The sequence below is a fragment of the Manis javanica genome, chromosome 1, assembly GCF_040802235.1.
Source record: "Manis javanica isolate MJ-LG chromosome 1, MJ_LKY, whole genome shotgun sequence".
Classification (NCBI taxonomy): Eukaryota; Metazoa; Chordata; class Mammalia; order Pholidota; family Manidae; genus Manis; species Manis javanica.
In genome coordinates, this window is record NC_133156.1 from 57,634,293 (window position 1) to 57,648,273 (window position 13,981).

General features: G+C 42.1%; 1 protein-coding gene and 1 long non-coding RNA gene across 5 annotated transcripts in view; one reads left to right on the forward strand and one right to left on the reverse strand.

The window, feature by feature from the left end:
• Positions 1-13,981, forward strand: part of EPB41L4A (erythrocyte membrane protein band 4.1 like 4A) — a 268,086-nt gene that overhangs the window by 72,166 nt on the left and 181,939 nt on the right. The gene's annotated exons all lie outside the window — the stretch shown is intronic.
• LOC140848787 (uncharacterized) overlaps positions 461-13,981 on the reverse strand; it is a 31,625-nt gene continuing 18,104 nt past the window's right edge. Inside the window, exon 3 of the long non-coding RNA XR_012129918.1 lies at positions 461-13,947. This is a non-coding gene — a long non-coding RNA (uncharacterized lncRNA). The remainder of the gene's footprint in view (positions 13,948-13,981) is intronic.

Here is a 13,981-nt window from a genome sequence, read left to right on the forward strand (position 1 = left end):
CCCAAAGAATACAAGTTCTCAGATTCAAAAAGACATATGCATCCCTATGTTTATCACAGCACTTTTTACAATAGCTGAGATATGGAAGCAACCTAAGTGTCCATTAGTAGATGAATGGATAAAGAAGATGTGGTACATATACCCAATGGAATACTATTCAGCCATAAGAAAGAAACAAATTCTACCATTTGCAACAACATGGATGGATCTGGAGGACATCCATGGATGGATCTGGCTCAGTAAAATAAGCCAGGCGGAGAAAGACAAATGCCAAATGATTTCCCTCATTTGTTGAGTATAACAATGAAGCAAAACTGAAGGAACAAAATAGCAGCAGACTCACAGACTCCAAGAAGGGACTAGTGGTTACCAAAGGGGAGGGGTGTGGGAAGGCAGGTGGGGAGGGATGGAGAAGGGGATGCAGGGCTATTATGTTTAGTACACATGATGTGGGAGATCACGGGGAAACCAGTGTAGCACGAGAAGGCAAACAGTGAATCTGTAGCGTCTCATTACACTGATGGACTGTGACTGCATTGGGGTATGAGTGGGGATTTGATAATATGGGTAAATGTAGTAACCACATTGTTTTTTCATGTGAAACCTTCATAAGAGTGTATATCAATAATACCTTAAAAAATTTTAAAAAAGTGAGATTGAAATGAAAACAGTAATATAAGTCATTATATCATGTGAGTATTCTGTGTCTCAGGAGCTGCGAATTTTGGCAAGATAAGATTGTGCTGGTATGAATGAAGAAATAATATTATAGTAGTTACCACTTATTGAGACTTCTTACATGGCAGGTGGTGTTAACATATTTACAGTTGACCATTGAACAACATGGGACTTAAGTATGCTGAACCCCTGAGCAGTCAGAAATCCACATATAACTTTTGTCTCCCGAAAAATACAACTATTAAAGCCTGCTGTTGAATTGGAAGCCTTTCTGACAGCAAACAGTTGATTGACACATATTTTATATATGTATTATATACTGTATTCTCACACAAAAAATAAGCTAGAGAAAAGAATGTTTCATCAAATTGTCATAGACCTCCAAAAAGTTTTCCAATATATTTATTGAAAAGAAATCCCACATATAAGTGGAGCTATGTGGTTCAAACCTGTGTTGTTCAAGGGTCAACTGTACAATTGTTATTTAGCACTAGTTCTGTGAGGCAGGTACTACTGTGTAGTTTTTTTTTTAATGTATAAGTTAAGGTTCCCCATAGAAATGGAACCAGGATGCAGCATATATATAGAATATAAACTTATTGCAGGGAATTAATTTATGGGATTGTGGGGGCTGGCTAGGCAAGTCTGAAATCTGCAAGGTGGGCTGTCAAGAAGGGCAGGCTGGATCTCTTGAACATGAGCTAAGCTGTTGTCCACAGGCAGAATTTCTTCTTCCAGGAATCCTCAGTTTTTAAAGTCTTGCAACTGTTTGATTCAGACCCACCTAAATTATGTAGGATAACGTTTCTTAAAATTAAGTAATGATAGGCTTCAATCATGCTTACAAAATACCTTCTCAACAACATGTAGATTAGTGTTTGAATAATGGGACTGTAGCCTAGCCATGATTCATGAAGGTGACCATCAGACAGAGTACTCCAAGGAACTCTCCATGTGTACCTACTCCCCGAGTACTCTCCCCGTGTACCTACTCCCCCTGCAACAACCATAATCCAGGTTTACCTCACCCACACCTTCATTCACTTCTCCACTTCCTATTTTATTTTGAGACAAATTCTAATCATCGTATCATTTCATCCATAAATGTTTCAGTAGGTATGCCAAGTGCTGTCCAACAGAATTTTCTGTGATGATAGAAATATTCCGTATTTGTAGCCACTAGCTACATTAGCTATTGAGCACTTGGAATGTGGCTAGTAGGGCTGAGGAACTAAAATTTTACTTTTACTTAATTTTACTTAATTTCAAGTTGAATAGCCACATGTGGCTAGTGGCTGTGGTGTTAGAGAGCGTGGCTGAGGAGGATAAGAGCTTTTTTTGTATAACATAACCATGATCTTATTATCTTGCCAAAAGTTCAATAGTAACTCCTTAATATTAGCAAATAGCTAGTCAATATTGACATTTCCAGTTGTTTTGTAAGTGTGATAAACTGTATGTTTCTTAATAGTTTGGATCAGAATGCAAATAAGAACTGTATACTACAGTTGGTGGGTATGTGTTATCAAAACTGTTAAGTTCTCTTTCTCTGATTTGTTATTTATTTGTTAAAGTTTTGGGTTATTTGTCCTTTCTATATACTATGTCCTCATTTTGTAGATGATTTGGTGAAGGTTCAGTTGTGTAAGCTGGACTCAAAGCCAGGTCTGCCTCTGGCACCTGTGCCCTTAAGCCTTTCTGAAATGATGGCAATGGCTGTTGGGTGACAGACGGCACTGCTAACAGCTAAACGTGAGTACTTGCCGTCTGCCAGGTGCTTCAGTACTTTACATAGATCAGCTCATTTCATCTTCACAATGTGATGTTCTTATTCCCATCTTCTAGACAGGTCTATCGACTTCCCCAGTGTCAAACAGCGAGGGAGTATCAAAAATAAGACTCAAACTCAAGCAGTCTAGGTCCAGAGTTTGAATTCTTAACTATTACACTACATAGTCCCCACATTGTATTTTCTCTTAAACTCAGGATGAAAAATTCATTCTCATTGCCTCTCAGGAACCTGGGTGTTTTGAAATTATGAAGCTAAGTTTTACTCAGTGATTTTCCAGGGCTGTTGGCAGAATAGAATTAATTAGTGCTCAAAAGCACCGGAGAACTCTTAATAAAAAAGACTGTTGGGAAAAGTGTTTACTTGTCTGCAGAGTCAACTGCCTCCTGGTCCCAGATTCTTATTTGTGCTTTGTATGTCAGCTGCTTTAAAATGGGATCTATTCCTACAGGCCACATTCTGAATATGGCATTTTTATTTACTGTCACTCAAACATTATAGAAATTCTCTAAGAAACCTCTTCAGAAAATATTCTGTCCAAAATGCCTTGCAAAGCTGCTAGATTATTTTTCTCTTACAGGTTAAGAGAGATTTGTTTGTGCTGATAAAGATGAGCTGCTGAAATGTGCTCTTGGGAGTGAATACCTCTGAAGTGTAGCAAGTTACTACAGAACCTGAAAGTCTGTGTGCTCCGGAATTTTTCTACTTTGTATGCTGATCCACTAACTGGAAGCCTACAAGCTAAACCCCATAGGGTTTCCTCTCCCCATCAAGACCACCCCTTTGGATGTGACGTCTTCACTTTTCCATCCAGGTGGTCGTGGGGCTGGCCCCTTCTACTGCTCGCTGCTGCAGCCTAGGATGCCAGGAAAGAGGGGCCACCTCCAGCTCGTGTACTGGATTAGATCAGTATCTAACACAGCACAGGGGGACACTGGGCTGGCTGGGAAAAGGGCCTGGAAAACATGCCTTGTGCTATTGCACCTCTATAACCCGACTGCCAGCCCACCCACTCAGGACTGCCAGTGTCTCAGACCCACCTGACTACACTGGGCTGAGCGGTTCCTGTACATATGTGGCAGCAGATGCTTTAGAAAGGTTATCAGGAAAGACCACTGATAAAATATGTTTTGTAAGTCTACAATTCAGTGGAAAGAGGAGGAGTGGGAGAAAGAATAGGGAAAGTGAACAAAGAGAGGGAAGGAAATTAGTGTGTCAGCTGGAACAGCACATGTCATGTCCAGGAAGCGTGGTTGTCTGTCCCACATTGTGTGTAGTGTTTCTCTTTGTTGCTGGTATCTTTAATGAAATGGTCTTTAATGAACAGGGTTACTTTGCTTATTAACTTCTCTTTTTAAAAAGTGAAGTTTTTAACAGTTTCTAGGTGTCTCCCAAGAAAGTATTTCCCTGATAATTTTATAGTTTCTAATTGCAGAAGTTTTGTATGGTGATTTATGAATTATTTTGGTCTATTCTACAGGATGAAATTGATACTTGGCTTTAGATATAGGTATTTGGAAGAATTTTGCCATTTAAAGTTTTGTATAATTAATATTGTTATACTGTCTTCACCTAAACTAAGATGGTATATACAGAATTTTGGATTACTATGCAAAAATTTTTTCAGTTTTTTTTTTAGATACAGGGCTCTTTCTTTAGAATGTCCTGTTTTTCAAGGTGTCTAGTTAAATATGAACATTATAGAGTTTAACACTTAAAATAACTTCCCTTCAAATTGTTGGATATGAACCATCAAAAAAGATGTTTATAATGGTTTGCCTGCCTTGTTCTTTTGGGAGGTTATAAAATAGGTATTAGGGAATCCTACTACTGAGATATCTCAGTTGAGAGCTAAAAAGTCATATATTTTAAAGGAATGTTTGATAATCTCTGCTTTCATGTTTCATGTGCACACACACACACTCTATGTTTTTGTAAACTTATTCCTTCACGAATTGGTTGTGAAGGAGGTATGCAACTTACATCAGTTTCAGGTGGGAGGGTTAGTGCATTATGATTAAACAGAATATATGTAGCATTTTTGAAATTTGAGAAGGATTCATTCGACAAACTGAACTAAAATTTGAGTGCCCTTTGTGCGAGGCTCAGGGGACATAGCGGAGAACTGAAACAATGTCCTTGTTCCCATGAAGCTTACATTCTGGTCGGAGACCAATTACATAATGGAAAAATATATAATAAATGTTAAGAAAAAGTCAGGTGAAGGGCGTATGAGTGATGGGGTGTGGGGAGGATTGCTTTGTTTGAGCAGTGGTTGGGATGGCCTTTCAGATGCTTTAACATTTGAGCAGAAATCTGAATGAAAGGCAGAGTAAACCACCTGGCTGATTGAAGGAAAGATATACTTTGCACAGAGCAGTAGGTGTGCAGTCTCTCAGGTATGTGTAAAAGGACACTTATGAACAATATTTAAGATTTTATTAAAGCTGAGTGAATGTTTTGGGCTTGCTGTCTGAATTGGATCTTTATCCAGGGAATAGGTGTAGGAGTAAGATATATATCATTGTAAGTGGATCATTTGTGAACAAAATTCATATCACAAAATAAAATTGGCAGAAATGCACATGTCGTTATGTCAGAACTAGTAAAGGTAAAATGTAAAAACAAAACCTTGACATGTTGTTATGCAGCATTTAAAAATTTTGTTACATTTAGAGCAGGGATATGCTTTTATTACTGTTTAATCTTTACATGAGAACTAGAAAATCTTTCCTTACTGAAGGAACTGATCTAAGACAGATTTCCCTGTTAGGTACTGTAATGGGTTGAATTGTGTCCTCCTGAGAGATGCTGAAGGCCTAACCACCCCCAGTACAGGTGAATGTGACCTTAATTGATGAGGTCATTTGGGTGGATCCTACTCCCCTATAATGGCTCTATCCTTATGAAAAGAGGAAGATTTGGACACAGGGAGACATGAACAGAGGTAAGACAATGTGAAGGTACGGGGAAATTGCCATCTACAAGCCAAAGAAGGCCTGAGGCCACCAGAAGCTAGGAGAGAGGCATGAACAGGTTGTTGCAGCCGCAGAAGGAACTAAGTCTGCCAATGCCTTGATCTTGGGTTCCTAGGCTCCAGAACTGTGAGACAGTTTCTGTTGTGTAAGCCACATAGTTTGTGGTACTTGGTTATGCAGCTCTAGGAAACTAACAACAGGCATTAAGTAATATTGTGGTTTCTTCTAAGTTGTCAAAAATGAAATAAGAAGATGAACCTTAAAATAGTTACTATATCTTGGCAGCTTGACAGGCATAGAGTAGAGCAAATACAGATGCCCACAAACCCCAACTCGATCACAGCCTTTGCAACACTCAGGGTCTCCCCATGGCTGATGGATACTTCATATTTGGTTGTTTTCTTACCTGAAATGGGTAATGTGAATTTGGCAACATGGCAGCCACATAAAGTGTGTAATAAAGATTCCCTGATAGAAGTGTAATGTGTTTCCAGGAATGCTGTCTGTCCTGTGATTTCCATTTTGTGTTTGTTAGTGTTTTATAAGGCTGCTGCTCTGTTATAATAACATGAGAAATATGAACTGAATACAGGCTTCCTCCTCACTGAGGAACTAAAACAAGCACATGGCTGTGCCTACTGGAGAGGACAGTTGACTTGAACCTTTCAGAAGGAAGAGAAGTAGTAAGTTGAGAAAATTTTCTTAATACAAATGCAAAAGATGCATTGCTGTTTTTTCATACTGGGAAGCAAAGGTCCCAGGCTGGAAGTTGGGGTCACTGCTGAGGAAGCTTTTGCCTAGAGTGCAGTCACGCAGCTTTAGAACGCTTGTGACTTGGGGTCATTGAAGTCTGGTCGTGCTTTTGTATGAGGAAGTACATGGTTAGGAGCATGGGCTCTGAAGGACATGGCTAGTGTTTGAATCTTGGCTTCATGATGTGTTGGCTATACTACCTTGAGCAAGTTACTTTACCTCTCTGTGTCTCAGTTTTTCTTCTGAAAATTGGGGTAACAGTAGTTCCAGCCTTAAAGGGTTGTCATGGAAATGAAATGAAATGGCCCCATTAAAGTGCTTTAGAATAGTGGCTATGTTAAGTCCTTGGTAATTTATGGGTATTATTATTAGTAGTAGGGGTAATAGAAAATCAAATTAGAAAGCCAAGTAGAGGATGAAAAGATAGGGTAGATGAAGCAGATCTGTGGGAGAGAGGCCATGGCTCGGGTGCACTGGCCAGAGGTGCTTAAGGGAGAAGATGCCTGCAGCCCGCTTGGTGACTCCTAAGGAGTCTGATGATGCTGAAGAATGGAGGCCTTAGTTGGTTCTAAATCAAGTTTAGAAAACTCTTCCAGGTCTCTGGAGCTGGCTTTAGTCTTCATGACAGGAGGGAGAGGGATGGAGCATGGGGCACAGAGCATGGGGCCCATTCAGGCTTCTCACAAGCATCCTGACCATAGCAGATCCATTAGCTTGCACAATGATAGCCAGTATGCAAAACAGCCTTAAGAAAATCAGCATGTGCCAGCCAGCACAGTATAGCATCTTGTCATTTAATTCTCAAAGCAGTCCTGTGAGGCAGTTTTAATTACTAGTTGTGTTTTTAAGATGGAAAGTTTTAGCTTTGGAAGGTTGCTTGTCTAAAGTTACACATTAAGGAAGTAGGAGAGCTGGGTTTGTAACTGGGTCTGATCACAGAGCCAGGTTTCCAGCTTTGGGAAAATTGTGCTGGTCTCTTCCCCTCCCCAGCATATCTCACCATCAACAAACCCCTTTTCCGGAGGCAGGAATATGATAACCTGGATTTAGTGCGCTAGCATTGTTTGTTTAATGGGAGGATTATAACAAAAGGAAGGCAAAGATGAGTCAGTCTGTCATCTGTTCTTCATATATGTATTTTTTTGATTTAAACATCAATCTTGCAGTTATGATATTGTGAGACCAATTTTAAGAAAACATCAGAACTTATGTATCTATGCATATTTTTCAACAGATTTTGTGCCTAAGATGATCATACTCCTATTGGTATTTAAAGAATTCTAGGGACTTTTCTTCCAGAATTATGAGCCATTTTGAGCTATATAATACAATTTAAAAAATCAGTCTCCTTTTGAATTTATATCTTGTTTATTAACTAGAAAATTCTGTTATTCAGCATGCTGAGCACTTTTATTAGGATTGGTCTTCAGATAATTTTTGGATTTTCTCCAATTTACAGCCATCCTCAGGTGGCAATTTGCAAATGTTGAGGATGTTTAGAGAATGTGCTGTGTTCTCAGAAAGCAATTCTAGAGGAAGTGCTAAACTGCTTTGACACGTTTGCCCTATTGGAAAAACAGCATAATAATCACGGAAGTTGTTTTGAGGGGGGATGGCATTCATTTTGAGACATTCATCCTGGCACACTTGTAAAGTTATTCATTGCTTGACCTCCAGAACACTGAGCTTGTCGCTAAGGTCTAGATAGATCCTGTCTCCTTATGTCTGCACTGACACCTGCCATCCTTTCCAGTCCCCATCTTCTGTGGCTCTCTTTTCCCAAGTGAGCAAGTTCAGGTCTCTTTCATCTTCCTTGAACTTGAACCAGCTACCACCCTATTCCCGTCTTTTCTTTCATAGACAAACTTTTCAAACTAGTGGCCAGAGGGGGAGGTGAAGAGCCAGGAGAGAGAAGTGTCAGAAAAGCCACAGGATGGGTCATGGGCCAATGCTACAGCACTTGTTCCCAAAGTGTGGTCTCTGGACTTGTAGCATCAATGGCACCTGGGAACTTGTTAAAAATGCAGATTTTGGTGCCCACCCCAGACCAACTGAATTAGAATCTCTGGGAGTGGGGCCAGCCATCTGTTGTAACTAGGCCACCGGTTGATTGTGATGCACCCTAAATTTTGAGAGCCATAGTGCTACAGAAAGGTGAAATAAGGGCCAGAACTCACTGGCAGTTCTGTTTCCTCCTTTGCTACCTCAACCCTGTGCACTGTCACTTCTGTTCCCAAACTTCACTGAGTGCCCTAAGGTGGCAGGACCTCCCTCCTGACACGTCACACTGTGGTGAACGCTGATACATGGGCAGAGCCCTGGGCCTCTGCTCGAGAGTTCAGGACTCTGTCCCAGCCTCCTTCTCTTCACAGCTGGGCAACTTGGTGTGATTAACCAATGTGGGCACTAGTTTCTCATTTGTTATCTCAAAGGGTAAGATTTGCTAATCATTAAAGACTTTCCTTCATTAGGTTTAAGGTTTTCTATTTGCTTATAAACGTTTATGCACTTAAAGATTTTAAATTTATAAGGTTGTTTAAATACACTTATTTGTTACTCTGTTGTTAGCCACCCAGATTTAAGCTGTTATCTATGGTTATTTCTGGCACCTAAACCCAGTCACCACACCCACTGATTTTCCCTCCAGCATGTCTTGCATCCATTTCCTCCTTTCCATTCACACTTACCCCTCCCTCTCACTTACTTCATTAAACAAAGGGTTCCTCAGTGCCTGCTGCAGCTAGATAATGCACTAATAGGTCTGGAGTTAACCTGTGGGCACAGCAGGAGACAGGGGAGACTGCTTGCCATTCTAGAACAGGGGTTGGCAAACCTTCTCTGTAAAGGCTCATGTAGGAAATATTTTAGTCTCTGGGTCATGAGGTCTCTGTTGCAACTATTCGACTCTGCCATAGACAATATGTAAAACAATGGTATGCCTCTGTTCCAGTCAAAGCTTAGGCAGTAGGCCAGACTGGAGCCATGCACCATTGTTTACCAACGCTGTTGTAGAGAATTAGGTAAACCATTAACGAATACACAATAAGAAATGTGTATGTATCAAGTTGTGATAAATGCTATGAAGGAAATGAAGCATTGTGAAGGGAATGAGGAAGGCTGGTGTGTGTGTGTGTGTGTGTGTGTGTGTGTAGGCAGTGATCCTTTTTACATAAGCTGGAAGAGGAAACTTCATCTGAAGAAAGTGGGGAAACAACCATGGGCCATGTGGTGGAAGAGGCTTTCTGGAGGAGGCACACAAGAGCAGGGCTCCTGGCACGGCTGTGCGTGATGCTGGACGGAGACCAGCAGGGAGGCCAGACTGGCTGGGGTGAGCCAGGGTGAGGAGGGCAGGGACTCCAGAACAGCTGCCAAGGGAAGGGTGGGGAGCAGTTCACCAGCAGACAGGGAGGAAGAACTTTCCAGAAAGAGGAGGTAACTGGTGTGAGGGATGTATGTGTGGGAGAGGACCATTTGCTTGGGGAAAGTAAAGAGATTTGGTTTGGCTGGAGAACAGGTTGGGTGGGATGTGTGAGGGAGAGAGGAGCTGAGGCTGGTAAAGCAGGCTTTGAACATCACGCCAAGTTTTGACTTTATTCATGGGCAGATTTGTAGGGAGCAGAGTGTTGTCAGATTGTGTGTTAGGAAAGGTAACAGGTGGCAGTGTGGAGGGCAAGAGGCAGGGTGTGGGCAGGAGGAAGAATGAGGGCCTGACCCGAGACGGAGGGGATGGGGAAGAAGGGATGGATTCAGGAGAGTGTCCACGGGGGCCCATGGAGTCCTCTTCAGTCTGTTCACATGCAGTTCCTTCTCCCAGGAATGTGTGTTCCTGGTCTTCACTTGCAAGGGATGGCCCAAAGCCTTCCTTCTCTGAGAAGGCTGCCTTGATCATTCCAATTTAGAGCCCACTTTCTCCTCCCAGTTCTCGTAACACCTCCTTCCAGTTACTTCTCTTACAATAAGGGTCAGATAAGGCTATTTGTTTACATGCTCTTATCACTTTGTAGGTATCTTAACATTCTCGAGGGCAAGGGATGCTCTTAGCATGTAGTATAGTGGGGAATATGAATGAAGGAGTTTTGCTGTCTTCTACTTCGTGTGACCTTAGGTTAAGTTATTTCTGTAGTATTGCCTCCTCTACCCTGCCTAGCTTTCTGGCCTCGAATTTTGGATCAACTCAGTGGTAAGCCCTAATCAAAGGGCCCTACCTCACCCCTAGGGGACCAGGAAGGGCTGTCCTACCACTGGAGCTATTTGGTAAGCAGCTACATGACTACTGCAGAGTATGCATAGCATAAGGAGTCACACCACTCTGAAGCTGTCTGACCTTCATGTTCCAAAATGGCAGGCTATACAGTCTCAGTTTCCTGGATAATTGACAACCATGCCCTTTAGTTTGTGTTTTGGTTACTTCGTTTCTTAGCATATTATATGGTTGAGGAAATTCTAGCTCAGCCTCTACTTTTGCTAGAGTTATGCAGGGATTTCCACTAACCTACCCTCATCCATTTTCAGTCTTAAAATTTGGGGTCTCTGGATTTTGCAGAGCTCTTTGAAACTACAGTGTCTACTTTCTCATCCTCTACTGTATCTTCACTCATGTTTTCCTCTTACCTGAAAGGCCCATCCTTTTTTCTATTCATTCATCTAAATCATCTTCACTGATTAAGACTTACTTACCAGGAGTCTTTCCTTCCCTGGTATAGGGAACCAGGAAGCCTAACTTTGAGGACATTTAAGGGTGATGCCTGATGGATTCAGAAAGACTGGGAGAGGGTCCTATTTCTAGACGAAGGATGTAGCAGGTACAGAAGATCAAGGGCCAGCAGTCCAGCAGGGCTGGACCTTAGAGCAGGAGAGAATCTTCAGCTGTGACTAATTAGGACTAAATTATGGAGGGAGAACCTGGAGATCAAGGTGAAGGAAATTTCGGTTTTTGTCTTTACAATACTGGGACTCTACTGAAGAATTTTAAACAAGAAGGTATTAAGGTCAAGTTTACATCTTAAGATACTCTCTGCCTGCTGTGGGGAAACCAATTAGGAGGCCATTGCATGGTCTAGATGACTTGGACTGGCTGGTGGTGGTGGAGATGGAGAGCGTGAACAGATTTCATGTCCAGAAATCTTATCCCAATCATCGCAATGTCTGGCTGCTATGATGGAATGAAATGAACCATCTGGGAAATGCCAATTTGTGGGCCTGGTTAATGGACTTGAATATCTAGAAACACCCAGATGTATTTGAGTAATTTTTTCCATATTCCTCATTTCCTTTTAATTGTATAGGTCTGTTAAAAAATAATAATAAAATAAAGTAAAAGAAGATAAATAAATATATATATAATACAAGGTTTCAAAAAAACTAAAGGTAGTGGTGACATTTTCTGCCTAGAAACCTATATGAGGTTTACCTTTTCCTGGTAAAACAGTAGATTAATTTTTCAGTCTTACAAGAGTGAAAAAACTTCTGACTACCTGAGAAGGTGGGTCCTTAACACCAAGTCCCTGTCAGTTGGGTGTGCGGGTGGATTCAGACTCCAGTGGTGGTCCCTCTGATATTTTTGCCTTTCAGTGAGGGCCGTCTCTCCTCTGCCCTCGTGTACTCTGGGTGCAATCTGGGTCCTAACGAGGCATCCTGTGTCCAGGGCTCTCTTGCCTAATCAATGCAAAGCCTTCTGTTTTTTCTCTCTAACTGACAGGGAGGTCATTCTTGTGCTATATTAACTTGATAGAAATAAAAGTGATTTTCATGTTTGGCTCTTATCCAGTGGTGTCTAGGAAATGCCCATACCTCTTATTTTCTTACTTTTAATATTCTAAAACTCACTGTTAATTTTGTATTGCAGCCCTGAGGTGATGTGTAGTGGGTCCTAAGCAAGCTGTTTCTTTAATTTACACCAGGAAACCGATGGTAACAGCATAGAGTGTGAGCATAGACTAATTCAATGTGATGTCCCTCCTGGCTGATCAGAGGCCCTGGCAGACAGGCAGGCTGTCAGTGAGGCATTTATGTGAAAGTGGGGCTGTGGTGACACATGTCCTGGGAAGAGCGGCATCAGATCTGCCGTCAACGTGGAGCAGTCGGAGGGAGAGGGGAGAGACTGTCATGGGATATGTGAGTGGGGGAGAGTGTGGACAAAGAAACAAGGACCTGAGGCAGTGGAACAGTTCTGGAAGACACATTTCCCTTTGTGGCCACGCTATCCGTTTCTGAGAAAAGGGACTATAGATCCAGCATCCTGGATTTCTCTGCTGTGTGTGTATGTGTGTGTGTGTAATATCCATCAGCATCCCATCTCCTGGGGCTTGGTGTCACAACCATTATCCTGTGTCCGAGGCTGCTGTGTGTGTGTGTGTGCGCGCGCACGTGTGTATAATATCCATCAGCATCCCATCTCCTGGGGCTTGGTGTCACAACCATTATCCTTGTGTCCGAGGCTGGCTGCAGCTCCCTGTGGAGACCAGCAGAACAGCTCCTTAATTGGCTGGTAGGGTCATCAGCATTGACCTGCACATTCATTCCTACCATTCTCCCTTCCCCCCTTTCTTACATCTCCCCCTTCATCAATATATTTCCTGGAGGGGAGGGCCCCGCAGAACCAGGAGGAATTAGGGGTCTTGCCTGAGAAATGAAACCTGCTCAGGGATGTAGTTCCTTAGCCAGATGCTCAGTCCCAAATTGTGACATACTTTAAGCCTTTGAGGGGTGTCTCCCTTTTAAACTGTGGAGAAAAAAAGCAGTCCTGCGGTTAGGGAGCTATTGATTAGCAAACTGTCTGCGAATGATTTCAGTGTCCTTAGCATTGGGAACTCTCCAGTATTAAGTTAAACCGTGAGTTATGCTTAAATACCAATACCCACCATTTCCCTGTTCTCCCTCCACCACATGCTGTGTGTAATCTGAGTCTCTGAAGAGCCTTTTCCCACACCTTGGACAGCAGTCTCTTGATGGGGATATTGTGTTGCTTTCAGGAAAAAGTCTTTCACTACTTATAAATAGCCACAAAGTACACAAGCAAAACTACAAAAATAATAATGTGCTGTTTGGAAAATATAGTCAATTGTTAAAAAGCCGTAATTCCTATTTCTTACTGTACTGGTGGTAACCTCTGTTACTCTGAGAATTATCGGTGGGGCATAAAATATAACTTGGCAGTGTCAGTCAAACATGAAACTTAGGAAAGAAAGACTGCACAAAGGAGAAGGGAAACAGAACCAGGGTTGGAAAAGAACAGTGTGCCTGGCCTGGGGAGCGGCAGAGGGACTCCAGAGAGAGCCGGGGCATCATCCAAGACCACCAGTGCTATGCATTTCTTGTAGCCCAGAGTTGTATTACAGCCTTTTAAAAATAAAAACCGATAAGCAATTATTTCCTGGCAGACCTTTTCACATTCTGATGTATTCCTGGGTGGTCCCCAAGCCAGATGATTACTCCAAATAACAAAAATAGTAAGGCTGTGTTTTGGCAAGAAGGTTAAAGAGTAGAAAAAGGAAAATTGACAAGATAGTTTGGAATAGAGACCTGAAAGCAAAAAGACTGTTTTATTCTTCTGCCTCTCCTTAAGATCTTGGAGTTAGAACTTCAGAAGTGGGACTCCCATAATGTGGCACCTATCTTCTTGAAGATCAGGTGGAGGTCAGAAGGTCCTTTGCTTTCTCTCCTGGTCCCAGAGACCATCCCTCAGGCTCCTCCGGTTTCCATTCCCAGTTCTCCAGTTTGAGGGTGGCTGCTTGGCAGCAGTTCTTTTCCCTAAGGAGAAACACTTGCTGTGATGCTCATGCCC